This window comes from Mobula hypostoma, chromosome 1 (genome assembly GCF_963921235.1).
Source record: "Mobula hypostoma chromosome 1, sMobHyp1.1, whole genome shotgun sequence".
NCBI classification, from domain to species: Eukaryota; Metazoa; Chordata; class Chondrichthyes; order Myliobatiformes; family Myliobatidae; genus Mobula; species Mobula hypostoma.
The window spans coordinates 182,733,451-182,746,537 of record NC_086097.1 but is presented as its reverse complement, the minus strand read 5'-3'; the positions used below and the strand labels follow the sequence as shown (position 1 = coordinate 182,746,537).

The 13,087-nt window shown below is 53.8% G+C and overlaps 1 protein-coding gene across 2 annotated transcripts in view; it reads left to right on the top strand.

Annotated features, from left to right (window-relative positions):
• The window catches only part of LOC134353239 (amiloride-sensitive amine oxidase [copper-containing]-like), a 69,443-nt gene that overhangs the window by 16,379 nt on the left and 39,977 nt on the right, over window positions 1–13,087 (top strand). The window lies entirely within an intron of this gene.

Below are 13,087 nucleotides of genomic sequence, written 5' to 3'. Positions count from 1 at the left end.
TGAGGCCAAATTTGGAGTATTGTGTACAGTTCTGGTCACCTAACTATAGGAAGGATATCAGTAAGATTGAAAGAGTGCAGAGAAGATTTACTATGATGTTGCCAGGTCTTCAGGAGTTGAGTTACAGGGAAAGATTGAACAGGTTAGGACTTTATTCCTTGGAGCGTAGAGAATGAGGGGAGACTTGATAGAGGTTTACAAAATTATGAGGGGTATAGACAGAGTAAGTGTGAATAGGCTCTTTCCACTTAGATTAGGAGAGATAAATACAAGAGGACATGGCTTTAGGGTGAAAGGGGAAAGGTTTGAGGGAACATTAGGGGGAACTTCTGCACTGAGACAGTGGTGGGAGTGTGGAACGAGCTGCCATCTGATGTGGTAAATGCGGGCTCGCTCTGAAGTTCTAAGAATAAAGTGGATAGATACATGGACGGGAGAGGTCTGGACGGTTATGGACTGGATGCAGGTCAATGGGACAAGTGGAATAAAGTTTTGGCACAGACTAGAAGGGCCAAATGGCCTGTATTCTGTGCTATCGTGATCTATGGTTCTATGGACAAGGGCCCATTTTAATTAAACATTTAAATGTTGGAGCTAATCTTGAACTGCTCGGTCACTCACGCACTGGGCCCTCAGTCACTGTGAAAGCACACACCACCTTCTGAATGTCGCTTGCAATCCATCCCGAACAAACGGGTCTCCCACTGTGTCGTATCCTATGACCAATTCTCCCTGGTGTCTTCTCTCTTCATCTCCTGCCGAACCAAAAACCCCAAGAACAACCTCAGTGCTCCTCTCCAAAAAACACCTCCCCCCGGTTCCGGCATCCGAATTGGATGGCACGCATTCCTCATCGTCCCTTATCTTCAACAATAACCCAAACAGACTGATTTACACAACTGCTAAATGAAATACCTACAGCATAACAGCAAAGTTGTGAACCAGGACATTACACTACCTCCAACCACAACTCCCTTCCCTCACCAGTCACCCCCAGACACACACCCCAGCCCTGCACCCTCACCAAACTGGTCACCCAGACCTCACCCCCACTTACAAACTCCCTGCACCAGTCACCCCCAGACCCTCCTCTCACCCACAAACCTCCCCGTACTGATCACTCCCACACACTCCGCATGCTCAGAACCTATCCGTCCCCAGGCTCATCACCCCCCAGACAATTGTTTCATACCCACACCCACCCCTTTCCCACAAACTCTTCCCGCACACCCTCCCACACATCCCTCACCCACAAACACTCCCCTCCCCATACAACCCCCTTCCTCACATCAGTCAGCACAAGCTCCCGTCCTCCCTGTCTGAGATGTCTCTGCCGCAGCACTCCCGAACAATCCCCACACCAATAATGCCTCAACTGCCCCTAAGCCCCCAACCCTACACATTCTCCATACAGTTCCTTTCCTGAGTTTACCCCTCCTCCAAACCAGAGCCCACTGGTCCGTGAGCCCTGTGCACTGTGGTTTCTGCTCAATCGCACTGGCTCCAGGAACTGTACTGGTACTTGGAACTGGAACTGAGTCAGTGGGGACGAGCTGGTGAGAGACACCTCCCCTGGGAGGGAGCCTGTCCCAGCACCCGTGACCGGTGATTGTCTATCGATACCCCACACACCATGAGGACGAGCCCAGCAGTTCACTGATCCAGGAGTGGATGCAACAATTTCCAAATACCGCCCATCCAACACTGTGACTCTCCCTCAGTACACCACTCCAACAGTGTGACTCTCCCTCAGTACACCACTCCAACAGTGTGACCCTCCCTCAGTACCGCCCATCCAACAGTGTGACTCTCCCTCAGTACACCACTCCAACACTGTGACACTCCCTCAGTACACCCCTCCAACAGTGTGACTTTCCCTCAGTACCACCCCTCCAACAGTGTGACTCTCCCTCAGTACACCACTCCAACAGTGTGACTCTCCCTCAGTACACCACTCCAACAGTGTGACCCTCCCTCAGTACCGCCCATCCAACAGTGTGACTTTCCCTCAGTACACCACTCCAACAGTGTGACTCTCCCTCAGTACACCACTCCAACAGTGTGACCCTCCCTCAGTACACCACTCCAACACTGTGACACTCCCTCAATACACCCCTCCAACAGTGTGACTCTCCCTCAGTACCACCCCTCCAACAGTGTGACTCTCCCTCATTAAAACCACTCCCACAGTGTGACTCTCCCTCAGTACCGCCCATCCAACAGTGTGACCCTTCCTCAGTTACAACCCTCCAACAGTGTGACTCTCCCCCAGTTCCCCAGTCCAACAGTGTGACTCTCCCTCAGTACATCACCCCAACAGTGTGACACTACCTCAGTACCGACACTCCCACAGTATGACTCTACCTCAGTACCACCACTCCCACAGTGTGACTCTCCCTCAGTACCGCCCATCCAACAGTGTGACACTCCCTCAGTACACCCCTCCAACAGTGTGACTCTCCCTCAGCACACCACTCCAACAGTGTGACTCTCCTTCAGTACACCCCTTCAACAGTGTGACTCTCCCTTAGTACCGCCTATCCAACAGTGTGACTCTCCCTCAATCCCACCCCTCCAAAAGTGTCACACACCCTCAGTCCCCTCCAACAGTGTGACTCTCCCTCAGTTACACACGCCAACAGTGTGACTCACCCTCAGTACACCACTCTGACAGTGTGACGCTCCCTTAGTACCGTCCCTCCAACAGTGTGACACTCCCTCAGTACCGCCACTCCAACAGTGTGACTCTCCCTCAGTTACACACGCCAACAGTGTGACTCTCCCTCGTACAACCCTCTAACAGTATGACTCTCCCTCAGTTACACACGCCAACAGTGTGACTCTCCCTCAGTTACACACGCCAACAGTGTGACTCTCCCTCGTACACCCCTCTAACAGTGTGACTCTCCCTCCGTTACTTGGCTTCAACAGTGTGACCCTCCCTCAGTTACACCCCTCCAACAGTGTGACACTCCCTCAGTACCACCCCTCCAACAGTGTGACTCTCCCTCAGTACCACCACTCCAACACTGTGACACTCCGTCAGGTACACCCTTCCAACAGTGTGACTCTCAGTACCGTCCCTCCAACAGTGTGACTCTCCCTCAGTCCCCATCCAACAGTGTGACACTCCCTCAGTACCTTCCCTCCAACATTGTGACTCTCCCTCAGTTACACACGCCAACAGTGTAATTCTCCCTCAGTACACTACTCCAACAGTGTGACTCTCCCTCAGTTACACATGCCAACAGTGTGACTCTCCCTCAGTACACCACTCCGACAGTGTGACTTTCCCTCAGTCCCCTTCCAACAGTGTGACTCTCCCTCAGTTACACCGCTTCAAAAGTGTGTCACTCCCTCAGTACCACCTCTCCAACAGTGTGACTCTCCCTCAGTACCACCACTCCAACAGTGTGGCATTCGTTCAATACAACACTCCAACAGTGTGTCACACCCTCAGTACCGCCGCTCCAACGGTGTGACTCTCCCTCAGTACACCACTCCAACAGTGTGACTCTCCCTCAGTTACAACCCTTCAACAGTGTGTCACTCCCTCAGTACCACCACTCCAACAGTGTGACTCTCCCTCAGTACCACGCATCCCACAGTGTGACTCGCCCTCACTGCCACCACTCCAACAGTGTGACTCTCCCTCAGTCCCCCTCCAACAGTCTGACTCTACCTCAGTCCCCCTCCAACAGTGTGTCACTCCCTCAGTACCGCCCCAACAGTGTGACTCTCCCTCAGTTACACGCCAACGGTGTGACTCTCCCTCAAGACACCACTCCAACAGTGTGACTCTCCCTCAGTTACACATGCCAACAGTGTGACTCTCCCTCATTATACCACTCCGACAGTGTAACTCTCCCTCAGTTACACACGCCAATAGTGTGATTCTCCCTCAGTTACACACGCCAACAGTGTGACTCTCCCTCAGTACCACCCCAACAGTGTGACACTCCCTCAGTTACACACCTCCAACAGTGTGACTCTCCCTCAGTACTGCCCCTCCAGCTGTGTGACTCTCCCTCAGTACCGCCCCAACAGTGTGACTCTCCCTCAGTTACACCCCTCCAACAGTGTGACACTACCTCAGTACCAACCCTCCAACAGTGTGACTCTCCCTCAGTACACCACTCCGACAGTGTGACTCTCCCTCAGTTACACCCTTCCAAAAGTGTGACTCTTCCTCAGTACCGTCCCTCCAACAGTGTGACTCTCCCTCAGTCCTACCCCTCCAACAATGTGACCCTCCCTCAGTCCCCATCCAACAGTGTGACTCTCCCTCAGTACCTTCCCTCCAACATTGTGACTCTCCCTCAGTTACACACGCCAACAGTGTAATTCTCCCTCAGTGCACCACTCCAACATTGTGACTCTCCCTCAGTTACACACGCCAACAGTGTAATTCTCCCTCAGTACACTACTCCAACAGTGTGACTCTCCCTCAGTTACACATGCCAACAGTGTGACTCTCCCTCAGTACACCACTCCGACAGTGTGACTTTCCCTCAGTCCCCTTCCAACAGTGTGACTCTCCCTCAGTTACACCGCTTCAAAAGTGTGTCACTCCCTCAGTACCACCTCTCCAACAGTGTGACTCTCCCTCAGTACCACCACTCCAACAGTGTGGCATTCGCTCAATACAACACTCCAACAGTGTGTCACACCCTCAGTACCGCCGCTCCAACGGTGTGACTCTCCCTCAGTACACCACTCCAACAGTGTGACTCTCCCTCAGTTACAACCCTTCAACAGTGTGTCACTCCCTCAGTACCACCACTCCAAAAGTGTGACTCTCCCTCAGTACCTTCCCTCCAACATTGTGACTCTCCCTCAGTTACACACGCCAACAGTGTAATTCTCCCTCAGTGCACCACTCCAACAGTGTGACTCTCCCTCAGTTACACACGCCAACAGTGTGACTCTCACTCAGTACACCACTCCAACAGTGCGACTCTCCCTCGTACACCCCTCTAACAGTGTGACTCTCCCTCCGTTACACCGCTTCAACAGTGTATCACTCCCTCACTACCACCACTCCAACAGTGTGTCACTCCCTCAGTACACCCCTCTCACAGTGTGACTCGCCCTCACTACCACCACTCCAACAGTGTGGCACTCGCTCAAAACAACACTCCAACAGTGTGTCGCTCCCTCAGTACCGCCCCAACAGTGTGACACTCCCTCAGTTGCACACGCCAACAACGTGACTCTCCCTCAGTACACCACTCCAACAGTGTGACTCTCCCTCAGTTACACCCCTCCAACAGTATGACTCTCCCTCAGTACCGTCACTCCAACAGTGTGACTCTCCCTCAGTTACACCCCTTCAACAGTGTGTCACTCCCTCAGTACCACCACTCCAACAGTGTGACTCTCCCTCAGTACCGCCACTCCAACAGTGTGACTCTCCCTCAGTACACCCTCCAAGAGTGTGACACTCACTCAGTACTGCCCCTCCAACAGTGTGACTCTCCCTCAGTACCGCCATTCCAACAGTTTGACTCTCTCTCAGTACCGCCACTCCAACAGTGTGACTCTCCCTAAGTACACCCTCCAACAGTGTGACACTCCCTCGGTACCGCCCCCCCAATAGTATGACTCCCCCTCAGTACACCCTCCAACAGTGTGACACTCCCTCGGTACCGCCCCTCCAACAGTGTGACACTCCTTCAGTACCACCCCTCCAACACTGTGACTCTCCCTCAGTACACCACTCCAACAGTGTGACTCTCCCTCAGTTACACATGCCAACAGTGTGACACTCCCTCAGTACACCACTCCAACAGTGTGACTTTCCCTCAGTCCCACTCCAACAGTGTGACTCTCCCTCAGTTACACCCCTCCAACAGTGACACTCGCTCAGTTCTGCCCCTCCAAAAGTGTGACTCTCCCTCAGTACCGCCACTCCAACAGTGTGGCTCTCCCTCAGTACACCCTCCAACAGTGTGACTCTCCCTCAGTACCACCACTCCAACAGTGTGGCTCTCCCTCAGACCCACCCCTCCAGCAATGTGACCCTCCCTCAGTCCCCCTCCAACAGTGTGACCCTCCCTCAGTCCCCCTCCAACAGTGTGACTCTCACTCAGTACCACCCCTTCAACAGTGTGACTCTCCCACAGTTACACACGCCAACTGTGTGATTCTCCCTTAGGACACCACTCGAATAGTGTGACTCTCCCTCAGTTACACATGCCAACAGTGTGATTCTCCCTCAGTTACACACGCCAACAGTGTGACTCTCCCTCAGTCCCCCTCCAACAGTGTGACTCTCCCTCAGTTACACACACCAACAGTGTGAATCTCCCTCAGTGCACCACTCCAACAGTGTGACTCTCCCTCATACACCCCTCTAACAGTGTGACTCTCCCTCAGTTACACCGCTTCAACAGGGTGTCACTCCCCAGTACCACCCCAACAGTGTGATACTCCCTCAGTTACACCACTCCAACAGTGTGACACTCCCTCAGTACCGCCCCTTCAACAGTGTGACTCTCCCTCAGTACCACCACTCCAACAGTGTGACTCTCCCTCAGTTAAACCCTTCCAACAGTGTGACTCTCCCTCAGTTACAAACGCAAACAGTGTGACTCACCCTCAGTGCACCAATCTGACAGTATGACTCTCCTTCAGTCTCCCTCCAACAGTGTGACTCTCCCTCAGTACACCCTCCAACAGTGTGACACTCCCTCGGTACCGCCCCTCCAACAGTGTGACTCCCCCTAAGTACTCCACTCCCACAGTGTGACTCTCCCTCAGTCCCACCAATCCAACAGTGTGACTCTCCCTCAGTACCGCAACTCCAACAGTGTGACTCTCCCTCAGTACCGCCACTCTAACAGTGTGACTCTCCCTCAGTACACCCTCCAACAGTGTGACACTCCCTCGGTACCGCCCCTCCAATAGTATGACTCCCCCTCAGTACACCCTCCAACAGTGTGACACTCCTTCAATACCAACACCCCAACAGTCTCTCTCAGTTACACCTCTCTAACAGTGACACTCCCTCAGTACCGCCCCGCCAACACTGTGACTCTCCCTCAGTACACCACTCCCACAGTGTGACTCTCCCTCAGTACCGCAACTCCAACAGAGTGAGTCTCCCTCAGTACCGCCACTCTAACAGTGTGACTCTCCCTCAGTACACCCTCCAACAGTGTGACACTCCCTCGGTACCGCGCCTCCAACAGTGTGACTCCCCCTCAGTACATCCTCCAACAGTGTGACACTCCCTCAGTACACCACTCCGACAGTGTGACTTTCCCTCATGTACCCCTCTAACAGTGTGACTCTCCCTCATGTACCCCTCTAACAGTGTGACTCTCCCTCAGTTACACCGCTTCAACAGGGTGTCACTCCCTCAGTACCACTCCAACAGTGTGACACTCCCTCAGTACCGCCCCTCCAACAGTGTGACTCTCCCTCAGTACACCACTCCCACAGTGTGACTCTCCCTCAGTACCGCAACTCCAACAGAGTGACTCTCCCTCAGTACCGCCACTCTAACAGTGTGACTCTCCCTCAGTACACCCTCCAACAGTGTGACACTCCCTCGGTACTGCACCTCCAACAGTGTGACTCCCCCTCAGTACACCCTCCAACAGTGTGACACTCCCTCGGTACTGCCCCTCCAACAGTGTGAAACTCCCTCAGTACCACCACTCCAACAGTGTGACTCTCCCTCAGTTACACATGCCAACAGTCTGGCTCTCCCTCAGTACACCACTCCGACAGTGTGACTCTCCCTCAGTACACCCTCCGACAGTGTGACACTCCATTAGTACCGCCCCTCCAACAGTGTAACTCTCCCTCAGTACCACCACTCCAACAGTGTGACTCTCTCTCAGTTACACCCTTCCAACAGTGTGACTCTCCCTCAGTCCCATTCCTCCAACAGTGTGACTCTCCCTCAGTACCATCCTCCAACAGTGTGACTCTCCCTCAGTTACACATGCCAACAGTGTGACTCGCCCTCAGTACACCACTCTGACAATATGACTCTCCCTCAGTACACCACTCCGACAGTGTGACTCTCACACAGTTACACACGCCAACAGGGTGACTTTCCCTCAATCCCCCTCCAACAGTGTGACTCTCCCTCTGTTACACTGCTTCAACAGTGTGTCACTCCCTCAGTACCACCGCTCCAAATGTGTGACTCTCTCAGTACCATCACTCCAACAGTGTGGAACTCCCTCAGTACCGCCCCAACAGTGTGACTCTCCCTCAGTTACACCCCTCCAACAGTGTGACACTCCCTAGGTACCGCCACTCCAACAGTGTGACTCTCCCTCAGTACCGTCCCTCCAACAGTGTGACTCTCCCACAGTCCCACCCCTCCAACAATGTGACCCTCCCTCAGTACACCACTCCAACAGTCTGACTCTCCCTCAGTACACCACTCCAACAGTGTGACTCTCCCTCAGTTACACCCCTTCAACAGTGTGTCTCTCCCTCAATTACACACGCCAACAGTGTGACTCTCCTTCAGTTCACTACTCCAACAGTGTGACTCTCCCTCGTACACCCCTCCAACAGTGTGATTCTCCCTCAATAGACCACTCCAACACTGTGACTCTCCCTCAGTTACACCCCTTCAACAGTGTGTCACTCCCTCACTACCACCACTCCAACAGTGTGACACTCCCTCGGTACCACGCTCCAACTGTGTGACTCCCCCTCAGTACACCCTCCAACAGTGTGACTCTCCCTCAGTACCATCCTCCAACAGAGTGACTCTCCCTCAGTTACACATGCCAACAGTGTGACTCTCCCTCAGTACACCACTCCGACAATATGACTCTCCTTCAGTACACCACTCCGACAGTATGACTCTCCCACAATTACACACGCCAACAGTGTGACTTTCCCTCAATCCCCCCCCCAAAAGTGTGACTCTCCCTCTGTTACACTGCTTCAACAGTGTGTCACTCCCTCAGTACCACCGCTCCAACTGTGTGACTCTCTCAGTACCATCACTCCAACAGTGTGGCACTCTCTCAGTACCGCCCCAACTGTGTGACTCTCCCTCAGTCCCACCCCTCCAACAGTGTGACTCTCTCTCAGTACCTCCACTAAAACAGTGTGACACTCCCTCGGTACCGCCTCTCCAACAGTGTGAAACTCCCTCAGTACCGCCCCAACAGTGTTACTCTCCCTCAGTTACAGCCCTCCAACAGTGTGACTCTCCCTCAGTCCCTCCCCTCCAACAATGTGACCCTCCCTCAGTCCCCGTCCAACAGTGTAAATCTCCCTCAGTACCACCCCTCCCACAGTGTGACTCGCCCTCACTACCACCACTCCAACAGTGTGACACTCCCTCAGTACCACCCCTCCAACAGTGTGACTCTCTCTCAGTCCCGTTCCTCCAACAGTGTGACTCTCCCTCAGTCCCCCTCTAGTAGCGTGACTCTCCCTCAGTTACACACGCCAACAGTGTGACTCTCCCTCAGTGCACCACTCTGACAGTGTGACTATCCCTCAGTCCCCTCCAACAGTGTGACTCTCCCTCAGTCCCCCTCCAGCAGCGTGACTGTCCCTCAGTTACACCGCTTCAACAGTGTGACTCTCTCTCAGTTACACCCTTCCAACAGTGTGACTCTCCCTCAGTCCCCTTCCTCCAACAGTGTGACTCTCCCTCAGTCCCCCTCCAGTAGCGTGACTCTCCCTCAGTTACACACGCCAACAGTGTGACTCTCCCTCAGTGCACCACTCTGACAGTGTGACTCTCCCTCAGTCCCACCCCTCCAACGGTGTGACTCTCCCTCAGTTACACATGCCAACAGTGTGACTCTCCCTCAGTACACCACTCTGACAACATGACTCTCCCTCAATACACCACTCCGATAGTGTGACTCTCCCTCATTTACACATGCCAACAGTGTGACTCTCCCTCAGTACACCACTCTGACAATATGACTCTTCCTCAGTACACCACTCCGACAGTGTGACTCTCCCACAGTTACACACGCCAACAGTGTGACTTTCCCTCAATTCCCCTCCAACAGTTTGACTCTCCCTCAGTTACACCCCTCCAACAGTGTGACACTCCCTAGGTACCGCCACTCCAACAGTGTGACTCTCCCTCAGTACCGTCCCTCCAACAGCGTGACTCTCCGACAGTCCCACCCCTCCAACAATGTGACCCTCCCTCAGTACACCACTCCAACAGTCTGACTCTCCCTCAGTACACCACTCCAACAGTGTGACTCTCCCTCAGTTACACCCCTTCAACAGTGTGTCTCTCCCTCAGTTACACACGCCAACAGTGTGACTCTCCCACAGTTCACTACTCCAACAGTGTGACTCTCACTCGTACACCCCTCCAACAGTGTGATTCTCCCTCAATAGACCACTCCAACAGTCTGCCTCTCCCTCAGTACACCACTCCAACAGTGTGAGTCTCCCTCAGTTACACCCCTTCAACAGTGTGTCACTCCCTCAGTACCACCACTCCAACAGTGTAAATCTCCCTCAGTACCACCCCTCCCACATTGTGACTCGCCCTCACTACCACCACTCCCAACAGTGTGACAGTCCCTCGGTACCACGCTCCAGCTGTGTGACTCCCCCTCAGTACACCCTCCAACAGTGTGACACTCCCTCGGTACCGTCCCTCCGACAGTGTGACTCTTCCTCAGTACACCCTCCGACAGTGTGAGACTCCCTCAGTACCGCCCCTCCAACAGTGTAACTCTCCCTCAGTACCACCACTCCAACAGTGTGACTCTCTCTCAGTTACACCCTTCCAACAGTGTGACTCTCCCTCAGTCCTGTTCCTCCAACAGTGTGACTCTCCCTCAGTCCCCCTCCAGCAGCGTGACTCTCCCTCAGTTACACACGTCAACAGTGTGACTCACCCTCAGTGCACCACTCTGACAGTGTGACTATCCCTCAGTCCCCTCCAACAGTGTGACTCTCCCTCAGTACCATCCTCCAACAGTGTGACTCTCCCTCAGTTACACATGCCAACAGTGTGACTCTCCCTCAGTACACCACTCTGACAATATGACTCTCCCTCAGTACACCACTCCAACAGTCTGACTCTCCCTCAGTACACCACTCCAACAGTGTGACTCTCCCTCAGTTACACCCCTTCAACAGTGTGTCTCTCCCTCAGTTACACACGCCAACAGTGTGACTCTCCCACAGTTCACTACTCCAACAGTGTGACTCTCCCTCGTACACCCCTCCAACAGTGTGATTCTCCCTCAATAGACCACTCCAACAGTCTGCCTCTCCCTCAGTACACCACTCCAACAGTGTGAGTCTCCCTCAGTTACACCCCTTCAACAGTGTGTCACTCCCTCAGTACCACCACTCCAACAGTGTAAATCTCCCTCAGTACCACCCCTCCCACATTGTGACTCGCCCTCACTGCCACCACTCCCAACAGTGTGACACTCCCTGAGTACCATCCTCCAACAGTGTGACTCCCTCAGTTACACATGCCAACAGTGTGACTCTCCCTCAGTACACCACTCTGACAATATCACTCTCCCTCAGTACACCACGCCGACAGTGTGACTCTCACACAGTTACACACGCCAACAGTGTGACTCTCCCTCAATACCCCTCCAACAGTGTGACTCTTCCTCAGTTACATGTGCCAACAGTGTGACTCTCCCTCAGTACACCACTCTGACAATATGACTCTCTCTCAGTACACCACTCCGACAGTGTGACTCTCCCACAGTTACACACGCCAACAGTGTGACTTTCCCTCAATCCCCCTCCAACAGTTTGACTCTCCCTCAGTTACACCGCTTCAACAGTGTGTCACTCCCTCAGTACCACCGCTCCAACTGTGTGACTCTCTTAGTACCATCACTCCAACACTGTGGCACTCTCTCAGTACCGCCCCAACAGTGTGACTCTCCCTCAGTTACACCCCTCCAAAGTGTGACACTCCCTAGGTACCGCCACTCCAACAGTGTGACTCTCCCTCAGTACCGTCCCTCCAACAGCGTGACGCTCCCACAGTCCCACCCCTCCAACAATGTGACCCTCCCTCAGTACACCACTCCAACAGTCTGACTCTCCCTCAGTACACCACTCCAACAGTGTGACTCTCCCTCAGTTACACACGCCAACAGTGTGACTCTCCCTCAGTTCACTACTCCAACAGTGTGACTCTCCCTCGTACACCCCTCCAACAGTGTGATTCTCCCTCAATAGACCACTCCAACAGTCTGCCTCTCCCTCAGTACACCACTCCAACAGTGTGACTCTACCTCAGTTACACCCCTTCAACAGTGTGTCACTCCCTCAGTACCACCACTCCAACAGTGTAAATCTCGCTCAGTACCACCCCTCCCACAGTGTGACTCGTCCTCACTACCACCACTCCAACAGTGTGACACTCCCTCGGTACCACGCTCCAACTGTGTGACTCTCCCTCAGTACACCCTCCAACAGTGTGACACTCCCTCGGTACCGCCCCTCCAACAGTGTGACTCTCCATCAGTTACACATGCCAACAGTGTGACTCTCCCTCAGTACACCACTCCGACAGTGTGACTCTCCCTCAGTACACCCTCCGACAGTGTGACACTCCCTCAGTACCGCCCCTCCAACAGCGTGACTCTCCCACAGTTACACATACCAGCAGTGTGACACTGCCTCAGTACCGCCCCAACAGTGTTACTCTTCCTCAGTTACACCCCTCCAACAGTGACACTCCCTCAGTACCGCCCCTCCAACAGTGTGGCTCTCCCTCAGTTACACCCTTCCAACAGTGTGACTCTCCCACAGTACCGTCCCTCCAACAATGTGACTCTCCCTCAGTCCCACCCCTCTAACAGTGTGACCCTCCCTCAGTACGGCCACTCCAACAGTGTGACTCTCCCTCAGTTACACCCTTCCAACAGAGTGACTCTCCCACAGTACCGTCCCTCCAACAGTGTGACTCTCCCTCAGTCCCACCCCTCCAACAGTGTGACTCTCCCTCAGTACATCCTCCAACAGTGTGACTCTCCCTCAGTACCATCCCTCCAACAGTGTGACTCTCCCTCAGTTACACATGCCAACAGTCTGGCACTCCCTCAGTACACCACTCCGACAGTGTGACTCTCCCTCAGTACAC